This window comes from Saimiri boliviensis, chromosome 2 (genome assembly GCF_048565385.1).
Source record: "Saimiri boliviensis isolate mSaiBol1 chromosome 2, mSaiBol1.pri, whole genome shotgun sequence".
NCBI lineage: Eukaryota > Metazoa > Chordata > Mammalia > Primates > Cebidae > Saimiri > Saimiri boliviensis.
In genome coordinates this window covers 188,153,691-188,180,058 of record NC_133450.1, presented here as the reverse complement: position 1 = coordinate 188,180,058, position 26,368 = coordinate 188,153,691, and the positions used below count along the sequence as shown (strand labels likewise).

Sequence of the window (26,368 nt, the reverse complement as noted above, 5' to 3'; positions counted from 1 at the left end):
AAAACTGAGAGGAAAGTACAGAAGGTGTACACTCTGCCTCTACGTATGTATAGCTTCCCAGCACCGTCAGCATCCTGCACCAGAATGGTACATTTGTTACAGTTGATAAGGCTACATTAACACATCATCAACCAAAGTCCGTAGTTTACATAAGAATTCACTCTTGGTGTTGTACATTCTATGGGTTTAGACAAAGATATAACAGCATGTATCTACTCTTATTCCTTTTTAGTTTTTAAAGTGTAGCTATCAGAAAACTTAAATTACATATGTGAGCCGAAAGTGAATGACAAATGTAATTTTGTTTTTCCTGAGACAGGGAGTCCTTCTTGCCAGGATGGAGAGCAATGGCACAGTCATGGGGGCACTACAGCCTCGAATTCCTGGACTTAAGTGTCCCTCCCACCTCAGCTGCCTGAACAGCTGGAACTACAGGTGCATGCCACTATTCCCAGCTAATTATTTTATTTTTTTGTAGAAATGTGGTCTTGCTATGTTTCCCAGTCTGCTCTCAAACTCCTGGCCTCAAGCAATCCTCCCACCCAGCCCACACAGGCAATTTTAAGCACTGTAAGAGTAGTGTAATCATCCTTCCTTCTCAAAAAAGTTAATGCTCAGAGATGAGTAAGATATTTTTAAAATGTTACTCACCAGGCTGGGCGCGGTGGCTCAAGCCTGTCATCCCAGCACTTTGGGAGGCCGAGGCGGGTGGATCACGAGGTCAAGAGATCGAGACCATCCTGGTCAACATGGTGAAACCCCATCTCTACTAAAAATACAAAATATTAGCTGGGCATGGTGGCTCGTGCCTGTAATCCCAGCTACTCAGTAGGCTGAGGCAGGAGAATTGCCTGAATCCAGGAGGCGGAGGTTGCGGTGAGCCGAGATCGCGCCATTGCACTCCAGCCTGGGTAACAAGAGCGAAGCTCCGTCTCAAAAAAAAAAAAAAAAAAAAAAAAAAATGTTACTCACCAATGATTTTGTTTTGAGCCAAAAAATCCTGGTTCTCAAGGTCTTGCACCCTTCTTCCTCTTCTATCTCTGACTTCATTTCCCACTGTTTCTGTCCTCTTCACATATCACTTCCAGCCAGTCTTGCTCAGGGCCTTTCCCTAACTGCTCCATGTAACTCCTGCCTCAGGACCCCGGTACTTGGAGTTCTTTTTGCTTGGAATTAATTACTCCCAGATAGTTGCACAACTCTCCCTTTCTTTTTTAGGTCTTAACTCAAATGGCCTTCCTTAATTGCCCTTCTTAACACTACAACTCAACCCTACCTCTGCACTTCTTTTTCCCTTTCACACTTTATATTTTCAAAAGCCATGATTACCTTCTAACATATTAATAGGTTCTAATATATAGTATTATAAAATATACTACTTACTTTCCCAAAGTGTTGCTTGTCTATTATTTGTTTCCCTACTTCATTAGGGCACATATATATTTTCGGAGGCAGAGTCTTGCTTTATCTCCCAGGCTGGAGTGCAGTGGTGTGATCTTGCCTCACTGCAACCTCCACCTCCTGGGTTCAAGCGATTCTCTTGCCTCAGCCTCTCGAGTAGCTGGAATTACAGGTGCCTGCTACCACGCCCGACTAAGTTTTGTATTTTTAGTAGAGACAGGGTTTCACCATGTTGGCCAGGCTGGTCTTGAACTCCTGACCTTGGATGATCTGCCCTGCCTTGGTCTCCCAAAGTGCTGGGATTACAGGTGTGAGCCACTGCTCCCAGCCTCCTCATTTCTTTTACACACAGACACACAGACACACACACACACAGACACTTTTTTTTTTTTTTTTTAAATGAGACAGCGGCTTGCTCCATCACCAGGCTAGAGTGCAGCAGCGTGACCATGGTTCACGGAAGCCTCAACCTCCCAGATTTAAGTGATCCTCTCGCCTCAGCTTCTTGAGTATCTGGGACCACAGGCATGTGTCACTATGCCCGGCTAACTTTTTTGATTTTTTTGTAGAGACAAGGCCTCACTATGTTACCCAGGCTGGTCTTGAACTCCTGGGTTCAAGTGATTTTCCTGCCTCAGCCTCCCAAAGAGCTGGGATTGTAGCTGTGAGCCACTGTCCCTGGCCAACTATCCTCATTTCTTAATTGCTTCTTGCAGCAGAGCCTGGATTTATTTCAGAAAGAGAAACTTTTTAGATTAAGGATATGGTAGGTTTTTAACTAATTTTAATTAAATAGGAGTATTGTTTTCTTAGAACTTGTGTATAGTATATTCCTAAGCCAATCTTTAATGGAAATACTTTTTCTGACTTCCTGAACATATTTGATTGTGATGAATTGACCTAGCTTAGTAAGGAAGAGGTCCATTTTGAGTCAGTGAACTAAGACTTTATGGCATCTGATTTCATATGTGTACAGTAGGACAATTGTGTGAAATATCAATGTATTTTCTGTTCCCAGTAATTCCTTCATTAGAACTAAAACATGAGGGCAAGGCATTCTTATCTTCAGAGATGATCATTAGAGTAGAAAAATAGTCAAAGAGGACAAGTCCTAGCTTTTGGTTTTAAAAACCATACACTTAAAATTTCAGGCAGAGACAATGGCTTTAAAGAGAAAAAGCCTTTGAAATATCAGAACCTGGCCTGAAAGGCTGAGAGCATAAAATAATTATTTGTATGAAGAACAGACATAGAAGAATACTGTAATTAGTCAGACTTAGTCCCTCCCACATCCCCAGGCCCCAGCAATTTGATTTCACTCTGGTGTGGGAGGAGGAGAGCCACTGGAGAAGAAGAAGGGGTCTCTGGTCTCTTTCTTCTAATGCAGAGGGGTGGGACACAGAACCCCCAGAAAACCTGGAGACTATGAGATAAGAGGGGATCTGATTCTCCTTCTCGTGTGGAGCTTGGGAAATGGCAGACCTCACAAAATTCCTCTGCCCTTAACATGAAGTGGGTATTGAGTAGAAATGGCTGCAAATGTGTCCTGTTTCATGCTCCACACCAGGCGTCCCCAAACTATGGCCCGCTGGCCGCATGCAGCCCCCTGAGGCCATTTATCCACCCTGCGCCGCACTTCAGGAAGGGGCACCTCTTTCATTGGTGGTCAGTGAGAGGAGCACAGTATGTGGTGGCCCTCCAACGGTCTGAGGGACAGTGAACTGGCCCCCTGTGTAAAAAGTTTGGGGACGCCTGCTCCACACAGAAGAGCAGCCAGATGTTTTCTATGCCCCTCAAGAGACACAAGGTAGGAGACAGCTGAGAGCCTGAAGAGACCTCAAGATTGGGATGAGAAGTCTGTATCTATTATTTGAATGGTCTGTACAAAGGGATACCAGATGAAAATGCAAGTGTCAACAGGGATGAATGATGATGACTGAGGACCAGATGTCCTTCCTTCTTCTCCAGTCCCAGTTGCTGGCTTTGGCTCTTTATACCTCTCAAAACTGGGGAGGGGTTTATGAGAGGCCTTGACTAAACTGAGATCCCAGTGAACTTACTGAGATTTCGTTTTAGTCACTCTTCAGGAAGGGGATGTGCAGAGTTAACTAACCATCCAGTGAAGATTTGATCACCCCTTCTAGAAGTGGTTGCTTGAAAGCCACTACCAGCCAGAGACATTCTCCAATTGCAAGTGTGTCATGTTCACTATTAATTTAATAACTAGGAGTAAGGCCATGGAGAACAAAGGGTCCTTGTGCCTTGGAGCAGAATTGGCATAGCTAACATCACATTGATCCCTACAGTAAGACCTAAGAGGAGGAAGAAAAGCCCTAAGAGCATCAAACACCCGCATGTTATGAAATTCAGCATTGAGACCTGCCAGCTTCCAATCAGCCCTCTAAAGATATGAGCTTGTGAATATAAAATTGCCCCCCCATAGAGAAATGCAAATCAAAACCACATTGAGATACCATCTCACACCAGTTAAAATGGCGATCATTAAAAAATCTGGAGACAACAGATGCTGGAGAGGATGTGGAGAAATAGGAACACTTTTACACTGTTGGTGGGAGTGTAAATTAATTCAACCATTGTGGAAGACAGTGTGGTGTTCCTCAATGACCTAGAAATCCCATTTGACCCAGCAATCCCATTACTGGGTATATATCCAAAGGATTATAAATCATTCTACTATAAGGACACATGCACACGAATGTTCATTGCAGCACTGTTTACAATAGCAAAGACCTGGAACCAACCCAAATGCCCATCGATGATAGACTGGATAGGGAAAATGTGGTACATATACACCATGGAATATTACGCAGCCATCAAAAACGACGAGTTCGTGTCCTTTGTAGGGACATGGATGAACCCGGAAACCATCATTCTCAGCAAACTGACACAAGAACAGAAAATCAAACACTGCATGTTCTCACTCATAGGTGGGTGTTGAACAATGAAAACACATGGACACAGGGAGGGGAGCACTACACTGGGGTCCGTTGGGGGGAAATGGGGGAGGGACGGGGATGGGGAGGTGGGAAGAGATAGCATGGGGAGAAATGACAGATACAGGTGAGGGGAAGGAAGGCAGCAAACCACACTGCCATGTGTGTACCTATGCAACAATCTTGCATGTTCTTCACATGTACCCCAAAACCTAAAATACAAAAATAAATAAATAAATAAAAATTTTAAAAAATAATAAAATTGCCCCCCCATTCTTTACTCTCCTTGGCTGTTTCTTTTAGTAATTTCGAACTTAAAACTATTATTTTTTTTAACAATGGAATCCTTTTTTTTCCAACAAAATCTGAGAGTTCTGGTATATAAACCAGAAAAATGTTGTGTTGGCTGGGTGTGGTGGCTCACACCTGTAATCCCAACACTTTGGGAGGCTTAGGCAGGTGGATCACAAGGTCAGGAGTTCGAGATCAGCCTGGCCAATATGGTGAAACCTTGTCTCTCAAAAAAAAAAAAAAAAAGTTGTGTTGTATCGCTACGCTTATTTTATAAGTTCAAATTTATAGCAATTACTTACTCAAAGACAATGAGAATTCAAAGATGATAAGATTTAGATAAATATAAAAATCTGAATTCTGGAATTATAGATGACTATTGCAGTCACACAAGTTTCAACTTCCAATTTATTTATGCGTTTTCTTTTTGGTTGCCTGCTATAGAGAAAATCCTGATTCATAGAGATGAGTACTTTGCAAAGGGTCACAGTTTTTTTAAAATAATTTACCTTGCAATCCCACACAACTCTTTGTTTAAATTAAAATTGTATCCTGAAAATGAGGCACTGAGAAATTTCTGTTTAAATATTGGTTCATGAAAACTTATTTCCATGTAAAAACTTGAACATGGATGTTTATAGCAGCTTTAGTCCTAATAGCCAAAACTGGGAAGCAACCAAGATGTCCTTTAGTAGGTGCATGGAAACAACAACCACAACAACAACTTTGGTGGATCCAGACTGTGGAATGTAATTCAGTGCCAAAAAGAAATGAGCTATTAAGTCCTGAAAAGACACGAAGGAACTTTAAATGGATATTACAACGTGAAAGAAGCCAATCTGAAAAGGCTACATACTTTATGACTTTTGCTGGAAAAGGCAAAACAACGAAGGTGGTAAAATGAATAGTAGTTGCCAGGGATTGGGGGAAGGGAAGGACGAAAGTCAGAGCACAGAGGATTTTTAGGGCGATGAGACTAATCTGCACAATACTAAAATGCATGATATATGTCATTATACATTTGTCAAAACCTGTAGAATGTACAACACCAAGAGTAAACCCCAATGTAAATGACCGACTTTGGTTGATGATGTGTTCACGTAGGTTAACCAGTTGAAACAAATGTACCACTCTGGTGCAGAATGTTGACAGTGGGGGAGGTTGTGCATATGTGAGGACAGAGGATATGTGGAAAGTCCCTGTACTTTCCTCTCTGTGTGAACCCGAGTGTGTAAAAATCTGAAAAAATTGATTTACTAATAAGATATGATAACTGCTCAAATTCCTTATCACGCATTTAAAAGAATCAAAGGCATAGCAAACCAAAACTTATGTTTAATCTTGATGCTATTTATAAGATAGTAGCAACCAAAATTTGTGGTTAATCCTGATACTATTTATAATGCAACGTTATTTTTGTATGACTAGTTACATGTTCACTTATTATTGTGCAGTTGGCTATGGCACCATGAAAAGAACACGCATCAAGCAGATGATTCATAGCCTTGCCCAACACTTAATTGAGAACAGCACACATTTGTACTTCTTTGTATAATTTTACGTGAGTTATGTGCATAGGCTTAGATTAAAGAAAGATCATTCCACATCTGAATCTATTCTAGTAATAAACAGAAAAAAGACAAAAAATAAGTGCAGAGCTATACTTTTTTTCTAATCAAGGACATTTAAAGAAGATTGCACAGAGATGGCAGGAAAAGATTTATTCCAAGGTCTAATCAAAAGTGAGTCAATTCAACAGCATGCATGTTAATGTGGTAGTAGCCTCTAGCACGTCAAAAACTGAAAAATAGAACAAATCTGGGTAGGGCCATTGTCTTGCATATTAAAAGTTATTTAGATTACTTATATTTTTAAATAAACTCAAATTAACTACTTGTGGAATGTGACAAACCTCCACTGGGGAAAAGTTAGATTCTTGTTTAGTAAGGTTATATTATTCCAGAGCTTTTTCTAACATATGTTTGAACATATCTATTTTAATTCTGATATCCTCTTTCTCTCCCAGAATAATGAATCACACTCTCTTCCACAGCTGGCACAAATATGTCATTGTGTTCTTTTTTAGCTTTTTGTAATCATAATAGCATTTGATGTTTAGCTAATCCAGCTGAAGTTTATGGCAGCATATGGTGTGATATATGGATCAAAGGCAATCTTTATTCAATTGAATGTTGTTGCTGTTCCATTGTTTATTAAAATGTGATTTCTTCTTTAAGCTATTAATATTGGTTTGATGTATATGTATTAAATTCTTACACTTTTAATTCATTTGCCAGTATCATGAATATGACTGATTTTGCAAAACAAAAATCCAATGGTTTATAGTTCAATAATTGTTACCTTGCATGTAAATTCAAATCTGGTAGGAAGACTCTGACATTGTGATCTTCAAAAGATCCTTGTATTGTTCCATTATTCTTCACTAGTAATTTACAGAGTTCAATAGAGTCTTTTGGATAATTTAAAACACTAAATAATTGTGTTTTAAGGCCAGATTTCTTATCAGTCCTACTGCAGACATAGCGGAATTTGAATCTTTGAGGACAGAGCCCAACAATACGTATATTAAAGAAGTTTTTTGGGCCGTTTCATGGAAGCCGGGTGAGCTTGAGCATCGGTGTGTGTTGGGCCGGAGGAAAGCGGGAAGAGGCATTGGAGCCTGTGGATTTGAGCCTCTGCATTTTTTACCCTAGATCTCAAAATGCATCGTGATTCCTGTCCATTGGACTGTAAGGTTTATGTAGGCACTCTTGGAAACAATGGCAACAGGACCGAATTGGAACGGGCTTTTGGCTACTATGGACCACTCTGAAGTGTGTGGGTTGCTAGAAACCCTCCCGGCTTTGCTTTTGCTGAATTTGAAGATCCCCGAGATGCAGCTGATGCTGTCCGAAAGCTAGGTGGAAGAACACTATGTGGGTGCCGTGTAGAAGTGGAACTGTCGAATGGTGAAAAAAGAAGTAGAAATCGTGGCCCACCTCTCTTTTGGGGTCGTCGTCCTCGAGAAGTAGGAGGAGTCCTCCACCTCATCGCAGATTTCCAAGAAGGAGAAGCTTCTCTAGCCGGAGCAGGTCCCTTTCTAGAGATAGGAGAAGAGAGAGATCGCTGTCTCGGGAGAGAAATCACAAGCCGTCCTGATCCTTCTCTAGGTCTCGTAGCCGATCTAGGTCAAATGAAAGGAAATAGAAGGGCAGTTTGCAAGAGAAGTGGTGTACAGGAAATTACTTCATTTGACAGGAGTATGTACGGAAAATTCAAGTTTTGTTTGAGACTTCATAAGCTTGGTACATTTTTAAGATGCTTTAGCTGTTCAAATTTGTTTGTCTTTTCAAACAGTGACACAAAGGTGTAATTCTCTATGGTTTGAAATGGATCATATGAGGCATGTAATACCAAGAATTGTTACTTTACAATGTTCCCTTAAGCAAAATTGAATTTGCTCTGAATTTTAGTTATGCATAGACTGATAAACCTCTAAACCTGCCCAGCAGAAGTGTGAATTTTTTTTTTTTTAAATACAGAAACAACTGGCAAAAATTGAACTAAGATTTACTTTTTCGGGATATAGGATGCAGCTATAGTTGAATAAGCAGTCTTTAAAAGTTGCTGTGAAACACAAGCCATCGGGTAAAAAAACGCTGCACTATTATATCAGAGGTTTTTGAAAAAGCCAACTCATGTTTATCCTGGGCAGAGGTTGCCTGGTTGGTATAGAATCTTAAGTTTCAAGAAAGTTTATCTTTGCTTTAGGTCATAAGTTCCTTATTTGATTGCTGTATATGAATACATGGCTGTTCATGACATTATGGGCAAATTCGAGATTTCAAAAATGACCCGCCAGTTCAAGGGTACACTGTAGAGCCGAACTTTGAGTTACTGTGCAATATTTTTTTTATGCTGTCATTTGTAATATGTTTTGTGAGAATCTTTGGGATTAAAGTTTTGGTTACAAATTGTTGTTTAACTTGAAAGCCTGTTTTTCCTTGCAAACTCAAATCTGTGAGCTTGGTACCAAGTCCAGGTATAACATTCCTATTGGAAGCCATATTCATATTTTCTTGTAAAGTGCTTTTGAATTAATAAAATATTATCATAATTGTATAATAGTTTAAAAAAAAAAAGAAATTTTTTGTTTGTTTTTGAGACAGAGTCTTGCTCTGTCACCCAGGCTGGAGTGCAGTGGCGGCATGGTCTCTGCTCACTACAACCTCCACCTCTTGGGTTTAAGCAATTCTTCTGCCTCAGCCTCCTGAGTAGCTAGGATTGCAGGCATATACAACCAGTCTCAGCTAATTTTTTTTTTTTTTTTTTTTTTTTTTTTTTTTTTTTTTTTTTAGTAGAGATGGGGTTTTATTTTGTTGACCAGGCTGGTCTTGAACTCCTGACCTTAAGTGATCTGCCCTCCTCGGCCTCCCAAAGTGCTGGGATTATAGGTGTGAGCCACCATACCTTGTCATATTAAAGAAGTTCTTTTGTTTGTTCCAATTTGAGAGCTTCTACTTTAGGAATAAGGTAACTTTTATTGTATTTCTTTCCTCAAATCCCTGGCCAATCCCTCTGCTTTCCTTTATACTTTAACACTAGTCTTGGCTGGGTGCAGTGGTTCACACCTATAATTCCAATACTGTGGAAGGCCCAGGAGAGGGGATTGCTTGAGGCCAGGAGTTTGAGACCAGACTGGGCAATATAGCAAGGCCCCTATGTATATATGTATAAAAATAAAGTTTTGTGAATGGTGTGAAGTAAAGGTCAAGGCTCTTTTTTTTCCCTATATGAATATCCAGTTGCTCCAGAAACATCAACGCCCAACTGGCTGGGGCCTGCCTTGACTCTGCTGATAAAAAGAACCCCTGAAGATATGGCTGATGTTTCCACTTGTTCTAAATCTTTCCATTCAATAGCCTTGACCTATTGAACTTTCCAGAAACTAAGGGATATCAAAGGCCAAAAACAAAGTGAGATCTGCAACTCAGAGACTTAAAAGCATTGATATTTTAGGCTTTTGCCAGGAGGGAATTTGCCAGGCTGGCGAACACCTTGCAGTGTTGCTGATGCCCAACGGCTTCGCCTACGATAGGAGGCTTGTGGGAGAAAACGTCCCTACCTGGCCTCTTCCTTCAGCCCCTCTGCCCTGGTCCCAAATCTTCTAGGGCCTTTGCTCCTCGAAGTGTGACCTGCAGAGTTCAGCAGCATAGGCATTACCTGGAAATCTGTTAGAGATGTAGAATCTCAGACCCTACCTCAGACTCACTGAATCCTTATCCACATTTTCAGATGACTCATGAGCACATTAAAGTTTGAGAAGCACCCATCTCAGGAGCTGGTAGAAATTTCAATGGTCAGCTTCAGAAATGTCCACCAGGTGGCAGGTTTGCAGCAGGCACAGGTAGCTAGAGCTGCAATCAGCCACCCAAGTCTCTAAGTGGCACTGGAAGTTGGAACAATTGCTCATGAACTGTGGAGGGAATGAATGGAGGAGCGACCCCAGAATGGAGGAGGAGACCCCTAATCAAAGAGTGGCGGAGGGTGGGATGTGAGCCATGAGCTCCTCTTCTCTGCGCATTCCCCAGTTGTATTGAGAGGGATGGGCTATATCCTCTCATTTTACAGACAAAGAAATCAAGGCCCAAAGAGGCAAAGAGACTTAGCCAAGGGCTCAGCAGTGGGAAATAGTGTTAGGGCCGGAACTGGAAGGCAGGTGTCAGGCTGTGTGGCCTGGGCTGAGAGCCCTCTATGGTCTATACCGACCTGAGCGGTTGCCTCTCCACCCCCTCCCCTTGGTTGCTCTTTGAACAGCTATCTTGTTTTCTCTGGGAGTGCTAGAAGCTGCTGTTATAATAATTCAATTTGGATGGCCAATGGTCTTTCCACGTGATATAGTTTGGATATTTGTCCTCACCCAAATCTCATGTTGAATTGTAATCCCCAGTGCTGGAGCGAGGGCCTGGTGCGAGGAGTCTGGATTATAGGGCCGATCCCTCATGGCTTGCTGCTGTCTTTGTGATAGTGTGTTCTCCCGAGATTTGGTTGTTGTAAAGCGTGGCACCTCCTGCCTGCTCTCTCTCTCTTTCTTTGTCTCGCTCCTGCTTTGTCCATGTGAAATGCCTACTCCCACTTCACCTTCTGCCATGAGTAAAAGCTCTCTGAGGCCTTCCCAGAAGCCAAGCAGATGCTGGAGCTGTGCTTGGATAGCCTGCAGAACCACGAGCCAATTAAACCTCTTTTCTTTATAAATTATCCAGTTTCAGGTATTTCTTTAAAGTAGTGCAAGAACGGCATCATACACCACAATACTCAGGGTCCTGTGGCCAGAAGCCCTGCCTTGGAAGGTCAGCTTTGAAAGGACCTCAAAGCCATGCAGCCTAAAACTAGCTTCCAGCAGGAAAGAGAGACAGCTGAGGGCCACAGAGGGGCACCGATGACGGCCCACTGCCCCACCCACTGCCATGTCTTATCATTAGTTCATTTGGGTTTTTTGTTTGCTTCTTCATTGCTTTGTTTCTTTGGTTCCAATTATGCTGACTTTCATAAAGGATTTGTGGTAACCCAAAAATATATTCAAGGCCAAAAAATTAAAAATAGATAGGTGAGGAAATGGGGCAACGGGAAATTAAAAGTAGAAATGTGGAGGCACTTTCCTTCTAGGTTCTTTGATGGACGCTTCCATGACCCGTTACACAACAGGGGACACTTGGTTTACTTGTTCATTCTAGTCCCATGGTTCATGGCCTAGACCTTGGGAAAGAACTTTCCTTCCTCTCGTGGTCACTCTTCAGCTGAGAGTGGGTTCCAGCCACTAAATGATAACGCATGGGGAGTTATCATTTCCCCATGAGCACAGTGAGGTGCTTAGAGAGCATATGTTCTGGCCACCTAGGATTCTGACAGTCACTCACTCAGTTGGGGGTTTCTGAAATACCAGGTTTCTCACAGCAGCCTTCCTGCGCTTGCTCCTCAGGCTGTAGGTAGATGACGGTGTTCAGCATGGACGTCACCACTCTGTAGGAGATGGAGATGAGTTTGTCTGCAAACTCATGCTTGTCTTCCCCCAGTGGATCCATAGACTTGGGCTTTCCATCTGTGAAGAGGATGGTCCCATTGAAGACGATCATGCCTGTGAGGTGGGCAGAGCAGGTGGAGAAGGCCTTTTGCCTGATCACATTGATAGAGATATCAGCACAGGGCAACTTCAGGACAGCCAGGACCTCACAGGTCAAGTGGTTGATGATTTTTGTCCACATAGAAGAGCAGGCGACTGATCACGTTTAGTCTCTTCCCTTCTCTTAGGGCAGAAGGGCCAAGAACTCCTCTGCTCTGGTGACACCAGCCAGGAATCAGTCCCAGATACCCTGTAACTCTAGTACCAAGATCTTGAACTTTTATTGACCTTTAAGTAAATTTCGCTTCACCAGCAAGCCTCTGGGACTGCATAGCAAGGGGCTTCCTGCACGTTCTGGCCAAGTTGAATGTCAGTTCTCTCTGAACCTCCTTCCTCCCCATTCCCCATCAGCTCTCACGAAAGACACTGACTTGCTTCTGAGGCTGGTCCTGAGATTTCCCTTGTTTTTTTCAGGGAATTAAAAATCTCTCTTTGGGCTTCGAGGTGCTCACATGTGATTTGTCCTGGGTCATCAGAAGCTTGTTGACAATCTAGGGGTTTTGCAGTTGGCTTTACCCTGTGCCTAAAAACCATACAAACTCTCTAAAAATCCATCTCCTCCGAGCTCTGCTTTGTGATCTGACCCCTTCCCAGGTTGCTACGTGAGCACTTCCTGCAAGGAGCGCTGAGAATCTCCTGCCCTTGAGCGAGCACACAGTGTCTGTGCTGTGGCCATTTGGCTCAAGTTGACAGATGGCTACTGAGCACACCCGCTGTGCCAGGCATGATTCTCAGTGCTGGGGACTCAGAGAAGAAAATCAAAGTTTCTACTTTAAAGAGCTCCATATTTAGAAGAAGACAGACATGCTAAGAAATCAATGCAAGGAGGCTGGGCACGGTGGCTCACGCCTGTAATCCCAGCATTTTGGGAGGCTGAGGCAGGCAGATCACCTGAGGTTGGGAGTTTGAGACCAGCCTGACCAACATGGAGAAATCCTATCTCTATTAAAAATAATAATAACAATTTTAAAAAAAAGAAATCAGTGCAAGGGCTATAACAGCAACAACAGCAGCTGTTGAAGCAGTGATAGGAGCTATTATCTATTGAGTACAAATTTTGCACCAGGAGGCCAGACACGGTGACTCACCTCTATAATCCTGGCACTTCGGGAGGCTGAGGCAGGCGGATTGCTTGAGCTCAGGAGTTCAAAACCAGCTTGGGCGACAGAGCGAGACCCTATCTCTACAAAAAAAAAATTTTTTTAATTAGCTGGGTTTGGTGGCATGCACCTATAGTCCCAGCTACGATCAAGCAGCTTAGCAGCTAAGCTTCAAACTGCATTTTAAAACTTTTTCCTTTCCCCTTTCCTCCTCCTCCCGCCCCCAGTCACAAGATATAACTTTGAGACCAACTGCATGTGTTACCTTTCATCTTGAAATACAGCCTCGGAACGGGCTGTGAAGCTCCACTCCCTTTCTTTTCCCATTCTGTCCTCCCATGCCTTATGCACATTTATTTACCTAGATGCTTGTTATGCACACACTACGCTCACATATCTGGTCATATGTTTCCTTTGAAGCTTCCGGGATTAGATCCTGATAGGAACCAGACACCTTCAGAATTCTCTCTCCAACAAAAGGTTACCTCAGGGCTGGAACCCACTCTCAGCTGAAGAGTGACCACAAGATTGACTGTGATTAATTTAATTTATAACCTGGTAGGATCCACAATGGCACCTGCCCCTTCACCAGATGGAACAGTAATTCAAGATGAGCCATTGGAGTAAGTCACAGCACCTGGCACCTCCCAGCCCCCCTTGCCTCTTTCACATTCCAAAATCCTTTCTTTTTCCGTTTTTGTTTTTTTTTTTTCTGAGACGGAGTTTTGCTCTTGTCACCCAGGCTGGAGTGCAATGGCGCGATTTCGGCTCACTGCAACCTCCGCCTCCTGGGTTCAGGCAATTCTCCTGCCTCAGCCTCCTGAGTAGCTGGGATTACAGGCACACGCCACCATGCCCAGCTAATTTTTTGTATTTTTAGTAGAGACGGGGTTTCACCATGTTGACCAGGTTGGTCTCGATCTCTCGACCTTGTGATCCACCCGCCTCGGCCTCCCAAAGTGCTGGGATTACAGGCTTGAGCCACTGCGCCCGGCTTTTTCTTTTTTTTTTTGAGATAGAGTATCGCTCTGTCACCCAGGCTGGAGTGTAGTGGAAGAATCTTGGCTCACTGCAACCTCCACCTCCCGACCAATTCCCTGCCTCAGCCTCCCGAGTAGCTGGGATTACAGGTTCAAGCAATTCCCTGCCTCAACCTCCCAAGTAGCTGGGATTACAGGTGCACACCACCATGCCTGGCGAATTTTTGTATTGTAGTAGAGATGGAGATTCACCATCTTGGCCAGGCTGGTCTTGAACTCCTGACCTCATGATCTACCTGTCTTCGCCTCCCAAAGTGCTGGATTATAGGCATGAGCTACTGCTCCTGGCCCCTAAAATGCTTTCTTTAAAAAGCCCTGCATTCCCCCAACAAATTGAAGAGTGGACTTGCCATCTACACTTCCCCTTGTTGGCATGGATAATAAAAGAATACTACTCATTCTTATCATAACGTGTTATGATTTTGACTTATTTCGACAAGCAGCAAGCAACCAGATCCTTTTGCCAGTTCCACAGCAACTCAGAAGGCTGAGGAGGGAGGATTGCTTGAGCTCAGGAGGTTGAGGATGCAGTGAGCCATTATCACGCCACTGTACTCCAGAATGGGTGAGAGAGCAAGACCTTGTCTCAAAAAAATAAAAAAATAAAAATTAGGTAGTAGGCACCTTATCTATTGTCATTCTCACAACATCCTCAGAAGGAAAGACCTATCACCTTGTTCTCAGATGAAGAGAAAGTATAATAAAATCCAAAACATGTGTCTAAGGAATGGAGGCAGATATTCTTAATCCACTGGTAAACCTTTAAGTTGGATCTGAGGCCCAGCCCTATAGCTACTCTGTTATTCTCCTGCTTTTAAGTGTAAAGGCCAGGCTAAAAGACTGAATGAATGTCCATCTACCCTTGACGTCTTCCATACACAGGTCAGGATCTGTAAGGACTCTTTCTGGGCCACATGTCTTCAAAGTCAGATTCCTCTCTGACCCAGGGCTAGATGTGTTGATTGCTCTTGAGCAGCTTCTCTTCTGTCCTAGGAAGGAAGCCATTTGGTTTATTCCACAAATTTAATCATGGTTCAAACCTTCATTCTCTTGTTGTAAGAATAAAGATGAGAAATACTTCTTTCTTGGGATTTCTTAAGCCTAATTAATTTGATTGGGAAGTATTCATGTTTGGAATGTTTGCCAATGTTTTTCTTTCAGTGATCATGCAAAATAGTCACGGAAACAGTCATGGGATGGACGTCCTCTGGTTAATCAGTTTCCTAAAACACACCACCATATTGGCCATTCTTCAATTCTGGCTTTTGTTATGCTCATAGACAGTGGTAGGCCCAAGCCTGAAAGGGGCCTTAGGAACGAACCAGGCCAATTCCTATGCAAAGCATACAGGTCCTACTACTCCCTTGATCATGCTCCTCCAGGCTCAGCTGGAATACAAAAGCCCCTTGACTTACAATGGGGCAGTGTCGTGATAAACCCATCATAAATGGAAAATGTTTTAAGTTTAAAATGCATTTAATACCCTTAACTTGCTGAACATCATAGCTTAACCTGGCCTACCTTAAATGTACTTCAAACCCTTAGAGCAGTCTACAGTGGGCAAAATCATCTAGCACCAAGTCTGTTTTATGTGAAAGTATTGAATATCTCATGTAATTTATTGACTACTATACTGAAGGTGAAAAAAAATGGTCGTATGGGTACTCAAAGTACAGTTTCTACTGACTGTGTATCACTTTTGCACCATTGTAAAGTTCAAAAATTGTAAGCCAGCTTTCTTCCAGCACCCTGTGCTAAGAAGAGCTCTACGTAAATAGGATACATTTGTTTAGAATTTATGTACACTTGGGTAATCCTAACCATTATCTTTCCAGAAGTAAGTATCTTGGGGAGGAGAGCCATGAAACCTCCACTTTTCTTTCTGGGGTCTGGCTCTCTTGCCCAGTCTGGAATGCAGTGGCACAATCAGCTCACCACAGCCTTGAACTTCTGGGCTCAAGCACTCCTCCTGCCTTAGTCCCGAGTAGCTGGGACTATCGGTGTGCACGACTATACCTGGCTAACTTTAAAAAATGTTTTTGTAGAGATGGAGTTGAGAGTCTCCCTCTGTTGTCCATGCTGGTCTCAAACTCCTGGCCTGAAGAGATCCTCTTGCCTCACCCTCCCAAAGTGCTGGGATTAAAGGTGTGAGCCACCTTGCCCAGCCAAGAACTCCATTTTTCTACTGACACCCCCACCCCCTCCCCACTAGTTCCTATCCTGACCCATGCCAATTGCTTCCAATTATATTCAATTGCTCAAATGGTCAGTTGCTCCACTTATATAATCATTGGCTGCCTTTATTTCCTTCTGTCTTCAGACACGCCCCAGCATTTCAGACCTATCATTATGCATAAAAGGTGCCCACTCACTTTTGTACAAACAACATTGGTAATACTTCCTTCTGAATATGTCTGGAACTAGAGTTCATGTTATTCAGTATCAGAGTCACAGAAATGTCTCATCATGTGAAATAAGGCTTCTCTCTTTTTTGGGTCTAAATTCATATTGAATCTATGCTATTTCTAAGGAGATGAGAGTGGGTGTATGCCAGGAATCGCAATTTTTTCAAATTGCTCCTTGAAAGGGACTTCTTTAAAATTCATCAGGTCATCACAGCCCCCACAGAGGAATATGTTGCTCTGCTGGCTACTACTTTAGAGAGGGTGTCTGGCAGCCAAGAGATCCTTCAAGACGGTTGGGATGGCTCCTGGAAACATCGAACTGCCTTGGCAGAGTGTAGACAAAGGAGCCAAAAGACTCAAAGAATTTAGGATGCTAAATGGGCTTGTTAAATTAGACCTGCAGATGGATATGTCCCCTAGGAAGGCTAGAGGACACTCTCTTCACTAAGCTAATAAGAAAATGCACTAGTGAGGGACATTTTTGAGAAACTTGGTAGTGTTTATCCTCTGTCAGCTGACGCTGGAGTAGGAGGAAGAGGGTGAAGTGGGAGGTGCTACACACTTTTAAACAACCAGATCTCATGGGAACTGACTATCATGAGAACAGCAAGGGGGAAATCTGCCCCCATGATCCAATCACCTCTTACCAAGCCTCTCCTCCAACACTGGGGATTTCAATTCGACAGGAGATTTGGGCAGGGACACAGAGCCAAACCATATCCTATTTCCTACGAGATCCCAGTACCACTAGATTTTTTGTTTGTCTCTTTTGACCACCTCTATAACTCTTATGGATATTCATCAAATTCTGGCATCAAAAAACATAAGATTTAGTCAGTGTAATATAGCGATGATATGATACAGTATGGTTCTGTGTGAAGCCAACAAATTGACCAGGAGCCTCAGAAATTTTAGGGCTCTCTTTCCACTGACAGTCTAAGGTCCTCCCTGGTTACCATTTCCCCAAGAGAACAATGAGGCATTTGGAGGGTATGCATTTGAGCAGTCTGAGAATCTGTGACAGTCACTCTGTTAGGTGTTTTTGAGCCACCAGGTTCCTCACAGCAGCCTTCACGCCCTTGTTCCTCAGGCTGTAGATGATGGGGTTGAGCATGGGGGTCACCACCCCATAGAAGAGGGAGATGAGTTTGTCTGCAAGGTCCTGCTTGTCTGCCCCCAGCGGGTCCTTAGACCTGGGCTTCCCATACATGAAGAGGATGGTCCCATAGAAGACGACCACGACTGTGAGGTGGGCAGAGCAGGTGGAGAAGGCGTTTTTTCTCCCCTCTGCTGAGGGGATCCTCAGGATGGTGGCAAGGATGAAGACATAGGAGACAAAAAAATAAACAGGACTGGGAGTGCAAGGAAGATCATGTTGGCCACAACCATGCTGATCACATTGATGGAGATGTCAGCACAGGCCAATTTTAGAACTGCCAGGATCTCACAGGTGAAATGGTTGATGACACTGTCCCCACAGAAGGGCAGTCGCATTGCTAGGGATGTCTGTACCACAGAGTTGGTGATACCAGCTGCCCAGGAGCTGGCAGCCATGGGCACGTAGGCAGCCTTGCTCATGACCACAGGGTACCTAAGCGGGTTGCAGATGGCCACGTAGCGATCAAACGCCATCATGCTCAGGAGCACACACTCTGTGGCTCCCATGGCAAAGGAGAGGAACATCTGCACTGCACAGGCTGAGAAGGAGATGGTTTTTCTGGGGGTCAGGAAGCTGTCAAGGATGAGGGGGACTGAGGAGGTCGTGTAGCAGATGTCCAGGAAGGAGAGGTTCCCCAGGAAGAAGTACATGGGCGTGTGCAGGCAGGAGTCAAGGATAGTCACCAGGATGAGGACCCCATTGCCCAGCAGGATCACCAGGTACATCAGCAGGATGAGCACGAAGAATGTCTTCTCCAGCTTTGGATGGGCAGAGAGGCCCAGGAGGATGAACCCCATCACAGGGGAGGTCTCATTGGACTTGTTCATGGTGCATCTGCTCTGTCACCTGGAGTAACTGAGAGTTCAACCTCAGCATTCTCTTACTCCAAAAGCACCTGGAAGGCCAGGCACGAATCCTTGTTGCCCTGCCGAGCAACTGGGGAATCGCGCTGATGATTTCTTAATCTCTGTGGGGTTCTAGGAACAATGTAGTAGAGATCGAAATTTAACTTCTGCTTCCGGTAAGAACAAACAGGCTAATTTGGACTAACTGTCTTGCAGATGACAATTAGACAAACTGGAAAAAATATATAAAACATCTGTGTAAAGCATTGGAGAAGTTATAATACAATGAGGAATATAGGGTTATGATTCTGGGGAAAAACAGGGATCTAGAGATATAAGTCCAGCACTTGTGGCTGTGATTCAACTCAAGCATTTGCAGCTTCTGGAGGGAGCCATGGAGAGGCTGGAAAGCATTACTGACAGCCTCGTGGAGATGGGGAGTAGGTTTTGATGTGAAAAACTCACCTTGCAAGGCCCCTTGGCTGGGTGCAGTGGCTCATGCCTGAAATCTAAGCACTTTGGGAGGCCAAGGCAGGTGGATCACCTGAGGTCAGGAGTTCAAGACCAGCCTGACAGACATGGGGAAACCCTGTTTCTACTAAAAATGCAATAATATAATCCCAGCTACTCGGGAGGCTGAGGCAGGAGAACTGCTTGAACCCAGGAGGTGGAGGTTGCAGTGAGCCAAGATTGCACCATTGTACTCCAGCCTGGGTGACAAGAGAAAAAAACTCCATCTCAAAAAAAAAAAGAAAAAAGAAAAAAAAGAAAAGAAAAAAGAAAGGCCCTCACTAAACGTTCTCCCTTTGGGATGGACTCTAGAAGGGCAGCACCATAGGAATAAGGGTAAACCAGAGGGAGACAGGCACTTACAGGTGCTGTAGTTCGGCTTCCCCTCTTCTCAAGCCCTGAAATTGAATTGAGGTGATACTAGAGTTTTCGTACTCCCAAATGTCTCACAGAAGCAAACATAGATCCACTCAGAGGAAGGTAACATCACCCATCTCTAAATCCATTCTACAAATTATTTTGCAAACACAACATCTGGCACACACCAAAAAAAAAAAAAAAAAGGCACAGAAGGAGACAAGAAAACAAATGAAAACTAACAGAAAAAAGCAACAACAGAAAACAAAGCATCTCGTGGGGCATGTGGCAGCCAAGAGGACAGCTCTAGTGACACCTGCCTAGAGAACAAGCCCTGGCCACCTTGACTCCTCCAGTGCCAAGGTCTCGACATTTGGTTGATTCTTTTGTACATCTGTGGCAGCGAGTAGGCCCCTGTGCCCCATGGCCAAGTTGAATGAGAGTTCCAACTGAGCCTCCCATTTTCTCTTCATTCTTCATTGTCTGTAGCAAAGGCATTAGCTTGTTCCTGAGACTGCTCACAGAACCCTAAGTCCTGCTTTTTTTTTTTTTTTTTTTTTTTTTAATGGAAAGGTTAAATCTCTCCTGAAAAAGATTTTCAAGTTTTCCAAACTTTAGTCAGGCACCTGAACCTTCTCCTAGGCCCATCTGTTATTTGCTTACAAAATTCAGTTTCAAGCCGGGCGCGGTGGCTCAAGCCTGTAATCTCAGCACTTTGGGAGGCTGAGGCGGGTAGATCACGAGGTCAAGAGATCGAGACCATCCTGGTCAACACGGTGAAACCCCGTCTCTACTAAAAATACAAAAAAAATTAGCTGGGCATGGTGGTGCGTGCCTGTAATCCCAGCTACTCAGGAGGCTGAGGCAGGAGAATTGCCTGAACCCAGGAGGCGGAGGTTGCGGTGAGCCGAGATCGCGCCATTGCACTCCAGCCTGGGCAACAAGAGCGAAACTCTGTCTCAAAAAAAAAAAAAAAAAAAAAAAAAAATTCAGTTTCAGCAAAGAGCCCTGCTAAGTCAGTTTAGCAAAAACCCTCATCCTCAATATTTGATCATACGCAATATTTGATGAGGTTCCTCATTCTCCACTATCCCCAGGTAATGTCTGATTATGCAGTCACCTTGTCTCCTCTTCAGCAAGAATTTTGTTAGGTCCGTTTAGTCAGAATCCTCTTGACCCCCCGATGTTTCTTCTTAATAATTTCCTATCCACTGACCTCCACCCCTCCTTGGCTAAAAATTCCCACTTGTTCCTGCTGTATTTGTAGCTGAGCCCAGCTTCTCTCCCTCACTGCAAAATCCCATGGCAGCGGTCCCTATACCTGCTGAGATAGTCCTGAATAAAGTCTGCTTTGCCATGGTTTAACAAGTATCGATACTATTAACAAGCATTAATCATTGTTTCCTTAACACTCCTCAGACTTTGAAGTGTTCCTCAAACTACAATTTGTTCTGGACCAGTAAAAAAACTTGTAGGCAACTGAGCAGTACAGTTTTATTAGCACTGTATCTAAAATACTTATGAACCTCCCAAATATCCATCTCTCTAAGAGCTCTCAGTAATCCAGCCCCCTCCTGTTGTTGCAGCGATGCTTCCTGCCTGATGAGCTCTGAGATACTCCTGTGTTGGTGGTTAGCACATTATAGCTGTGACTAAGTCAGTGCCATAATAATTCAGGTCAGGTAAATAGATATTTATGAGCATCTGCTTTGGGCCAGGTATAATTCTAGGTGCTGGGAAAAAAGAGTTCAAAATCTAGAGGGGAAATAGTCATGCAAACAAATAATTTCAATATCGTCAACATCATCATCATCATCATCATCATCATCCATAACAATTAATTGAATGCTAAGGACAACAGGTCTTAGAGTCTATTTAGCATTTGTTCCCTTTCCAACGCAGAAAGCTTCTTACCACATTCCCGATAATCCTAGAACTTAGATTTGACTATCTGAGTGATGTGAGGTTCTTTATCTCCTCGTAAGGCTCACTTCACTTTGCAGTAGTTACCCAGTGATATTGAGCTGAAATCTGCCTCCCTGCAACTTCGACCTGGCCTTGTCTTCTGGAGACCTTAACAGCAGTTAATCTCTCTTCCACACAACTGCCCAAATATCTAGAAATAGCATGGCTTCAGTATGAAAATAAATAATAATAAATCTCTCTTTTTTTCTTAAGGTCTTAAAAAATTTCACAGAGGCAAATGTGTTATCTAGGAACTCAATACAAAGGCTGACACTGAGAATGATCCCCAAGCTTGAGGATGGCTGAGGTGCCCAAGACATTACGGCTCTCATGTATACGCTGGGCAGCACATCAGTCCCCAGCCGGGTTTCTCACTGTAGGATGGCCAACCAACTCTCAAGAACTTGCATCAGATCATATGAAGAAAATATTCCCTTTATGTCATCATCATCAGATCCAGAAACATGCTTATTATTGTCAGACTTTGTCTCTAACTATAAAGTGAGAAAGAGCCCAACAGTTTTAATCAATAAAGGACAACCAGAGACAGGATAATCGCTTGAACCCAGGAGGCAGAGATTGCAGTGAGCCAAGATCGTGCCACTGCACTCCAGCCTGGGCAACAAAGAGTAAAACTCTGTCTCAAAAAAAGAAAAAAAAAAAAAAAAGAAAGAACAACTGAGTGTGAGAAGAAGACTACTAGCTGTGTGGTCCCTGGCAAGCTCCCATTTCCTCAGCCTGATGACACGGTGAGGCCAGATGACCTTAGACACTCTTGCAGGTTGAGGAGGTCGGTTTGATTTTGTGAGAAAAATATGATACCAATGAAATGGCTTCACATCACCCCTCCTCAAGCCCCCATTCCATTACAGTCAAGTCTGATGATGGAAAGGTAATCATGCTGTTGATTAATGGGTGAAAATACATGGTTTGTTCAAAGGAATAAGACCTAGTGTTCAATAGATCAGGAGGGTGACTACAGTTTACAATAAGCTGGTGTAACTTCCAAGACAGCTAGAAGAGAATAATTCAAATATTTCGAGCATAAAGACAAATGTTTAAAGTGATGGATATCCCAACTACACTGACTTGATCCTTACAAATTATACGAACGGATTAAATTATCACATGTACCTTGAAACTATATGTATCTATTATGTATCAATAAGAAATTTTTAAAAATAGCCATGGTAATGAAAATTGTGAAATTTCTTTCACCAAAACGTGAACTTACCTTTATTTAAAAAAAAAAATCATGAGCAAAAATGATCGGTTTCCCAAGGGCTGGAAAGAGGCTACATGTCAGAAACAGCAACACTGGGTCTGAACGCCAGGGTGAGGGCTCAGGATGTATGAGAGGTGAAGGGTCCTTTCCGCTCCTCCTGCGTCATGTACTTGGGGCACAATCTCCAAAGGACTCGCCATCACCCTTAGAAGATCATTTAAATTACAGTTTATTCTTTGGGACCACTGTAGTCCCTAAAGTCATTTAAAGTTTGGAAAGTGAGTTGAACTCAGTTTAGAAACTTTTTATCCTTCTGGGATAACATCCCCAAGATCCAATTATGATGGCAGCACTGGAGGAAGTCTGCTGCCTGCTTCTTCTCCCCTCCTTCTCTCCCTTCCTCTTTCCCTTCCTTCCTTGTCTCCTTTCTTTCTTTCTGAACATCATCATCCCATTAACAGGGTCCAACAACTTGTGGGTCAGCGATTCTGGGATTCATTCAAACTCCAAGTGCTTTCTCCTGTGCTGCAGCCAAGCCCCATCACCCCCAATCCGTGCTTATGCAGCGGTTTGGGGCATCTGGGTGAGAGACCTATACTCTCCTTCTAAATGTTCATCTCATTGGATTAAACACCTTGAAGTTACCAGCTGTGTTCTGCCTCAATCCTTATGGGGCACCCAAGTCAGGAAGATGTCCTTTCCGCTTCCTGTCACCTGTGCATGTGCTCCCAGACCTCACAGGAGTCATGGACAGAATGTGACCCAGGACAAGGATGAGTCCAGAGAATGGGCACATTCCTTTATTCAGCAAACACTTATGGAGTGTATGCTCCATAAAAGGCAGAAATGTGCACAGTAACGCAAGGTCCCTGCTTTCTGCGAGTGCACCCTCTAGTGGCAAGAGAGAGGCACAAGAAAAAAATACAGTTGATCCTCAAAACAGCGCAGAGGTTAGGGCGCCGATCCCCATGCAGTTGAAAATCCATGTATAACTTTTGACTCCCTGAAACAACTACTAATAGCCTATTGTTAGACTGAAAGCCTAACCGATAACATAAACAGTCAATAAACACGTTTTGTATGTTAAATGTATTATTATACTGTACTCATAATAAAGTAAGCTAGGGAAAAGAAAATAATTAAGAAAATCTTGCTGTGTGCAGTGGCTCATGCCTGTAATCCAGAACTTTGGGAGGCCAAGGCAGGCGGATCGCTTGAGCCCAGGAGTTGGAGACCAGCCTGGACAATAGACTGAGACCCCATCTCTACAAAAAATACAAAAATTATTCGGGTGTGGTGGTACATGCCTGTGTCCCAGCTACTCCAGAGGCTGAGGTGCGAGGATGGGTTGAGCCTGGGAAGCAGAGGCTGAGGAGAAGGAGAAGGGGCTGGTCTTGCTGCCTGAGGGTGGCAGAGGAGGAAGAGGTGGAGGAGGTAAAAGGGGAGGCAGGACAGGCAGGCACATTTCACATTTCACAACGAAACCCCGTCTCTACTAAACATACAGAAAATTAGCCAGGCATGGTGATGCGTGGGAGCTACTTGGGAGGGGTGAGGCAGAAGAGTCGCTGGAACCCAGGAGGAGGAGGTTGCAGTGAGCCGAGATTGCACCACTGCACTCCAGCCTGGGAGACAAGAGCAAAATCCGCCCTTCCCCTAACCTCCCCCTAAAAAAGAAATACATCATAATTTCTGTCTGACTTTTTAGCTTTTTCCTTTCTCTAAAAATGCTTCTATCGGTACCAATTCTTCTACCATTTGCTTTAGTTTTAGTTTTATCAGAGAAGGGCCCATATCACAATAGAAGTCAAAAGCAGTCTTGAATACTCAGAACCCTGGAGCCTGATTTTTTTTCTAATTGATTTTATTTATTTATTTAGAGAAAGAATAAGGGTACCTTTTCTTTAAGGTAAGCAGTTCTTGGAACTGCTTCTTCTCTGTCTTCTTCCTCACTGTCTGGCACTGGTTCAGAAGCACTCATCCCCAGCAAGTCATCGTCTGTTAACTTCTCCAGTGTGGTATCTATTAGGTCTTGAATTTTTCCCAAGATCCATATATTAAAACCTTTCACCCCTAACTTTTTTTTTCTGCCATCATCACACTCTCTTTCATAATATCCTTAATTGGCTCTGTGAAGTCAGGCACATCCAGACACAGTTGTTTCCAGCAGAAAATAATTGTTCTGGACTTGATGGCCTTCACAGCTTTTCCCAAAACAATGATGACATCTTCCATGGTGTCATTTTTTGCCTTTACGATGTTCTCTCTATTGAGGTTCTCTTCCACAGTGTTGACAGTCTTTTTCATAGAGCACTGTGTGTAATGAAACTTACAGGTCCTTAGGAGTCCAGATCGAGAGGCTCAATTAGAGATGTGTATCTGGGGGATGAGTAGACCCTTCACTGCTTCAGTGTTGAACTCATGGGATTCTGAGTTCCCGTCGGAGGCATCGCCCAACATCAAAAGAAATTTAAAAGGTACCCTTAGTGGCAAGGAACTTCATGGCTTCAGAGACAAAACAGCAATAGAACCAATCCAGAAAAAGGGTTTTCATTGTCCAGGTTTTCTCGTTGTGTTTACCTTTTCCCTTCAAGGATCCGGGGGTTAGGAGCTTTACAGATAAGGGCAGTCCTGATCATAAACCTGACTGCATTTATACAAAACAGTAGAGTCAGCTTATTCTTTCCTGACTTACATCCTCGTGCTCACTTTTCTTCCTTACTAATACATGTAGCTTTATTCCACTCCACTGATTTTCTTTTCTTTCTTTTAGAGACAGGGTCTTGCTCTGTTACCCAGGCTGCTGCACAGTGGTGCGATCCTCATTGATTTTCCTAACGTCTGGGAACTTGTTGGCTGCCTGTTGGTCTGCAGAAGCTGCTTTTCCTATTAACTTGTTTTTTTGTTTTTTTTTTAAGCCAAATCTTTCTAAAATGAGCAAACAGCCAGGCACGGTGGCTCACACCTGCAATCCCAGCACTTTGGGAGGCTGATTTCGGAGGACTGCTTGAGCCTGGGAGTTTGATGCCAGCCTGGGTGTTTAGTGAGACCTTGTCTCTATAAAATTTTTTTAAAAAATCATCTGGGGGTAGTGGTGCACACCGTAGTCCCGGCTACTAGGGAGGCTACAGCAGGAGGAAACTTTGAGCCTGTGAATTCAAGGTGGTGGTGAGCTATGATCACACAATTGCACTTCAACCTGGGCAACAAAGTGAGATTCTTTCTCTAAATAAATAAATAAAATCAGCAAATCATATTTTGCTGGCATTAAATTCTCCAGATTTAGACCCTTCACCTTCTATTTGCCTTAACTTGTGATATAATTTCATTTTTTAACAAATTAGATTCTATAGATATGCCTTTCATATAGCAATCCTGCATCCACATAAAAGCCGCATTTTCAGTATGAAATAAAAAGATATTTTGCAAAAAGTGCAGGTTTTCATGCCTTTTGGCATAACTGGAGCAAGAGCTTCAGGCATCCTTTTCTTTTTCTCTTTCTTTCTTTTTCTTTTCAATGGTCCTTATGCCATTGAAAAGATTTATCTTGAAATGGCAGGCAGCCACAGATGCAGATCTCAATTTATGTACTTATCAAGCAATTCAAGTTTTTTTGGGAATGTCATAAAATTTCTCTGCTTCTTGGGAGCACTTCCAGCATCACTAGTGACACCTCGTATGGGTCCCATGGTGTTATTCAAGGATTATGGTACTGTCACAGGAATGGGGTTCTGATTCAGACCTCAAGAGAGTTCTTGGATCTTGCACAAGAAAGAATTCAGGGCAAGTCCATAAAGTGAAAGCGAGTTTATTAGGAAAGTAGAGAAATAAAAGAATGGCTACTCTATAGACAGAGCAGCCCCAAGGGCTGCCGGTTGCCTGTTTTTATGGTTATTTCTTGGTGATATGATAAACAAGGGGTGGATTATTCATGCC

The 26,368-nt window shown here is 43.3% G+C and overlaps 1 long non-coding RNA gene and 2 pseudogenes across 1 annotated transcript in view; 1 reads left to right on the top strand and 2 right to left on the bottom strand.

Moving 5' to 3' along the window:
* Window positions 1–7,289: 7,289 nt before the first annotated feature.
* LOC101046823 (serine/arginine-rich splicing factor 3 pseudogene) lies at window positions 7,290–8,236 on the top strand (annotated as a pseudogene).
* A 4,684-nt stretch (window positions 8,237–12,920) lies between these two features.
* Window positions 12,921–26,368, bottom strand: part of LOC141583753 (uncharacterized) — a 121,961-nt gene continuing 108,513 nt past the window's right edge. Inside the window, exons 5-6 of the long non-coding RNA XR_012516632.1 lie at window positions 14,827–14,955; window positions 12,921–13,009 (exon numbers count right to left, since the gene is read on the bottom strand). This is a non-coding gene — a long non-coding RNA (uncharacterized LOC141583753). The remainder of the gene's footprint in view (window positions 13,010–14,826; window positions 14,956–26,368) is intronic.
* LOC101046507 (olfactory receptor 13C7-like) lies at window positions 16,783–18,452 on the bottom strand (annotated as a pseudogene).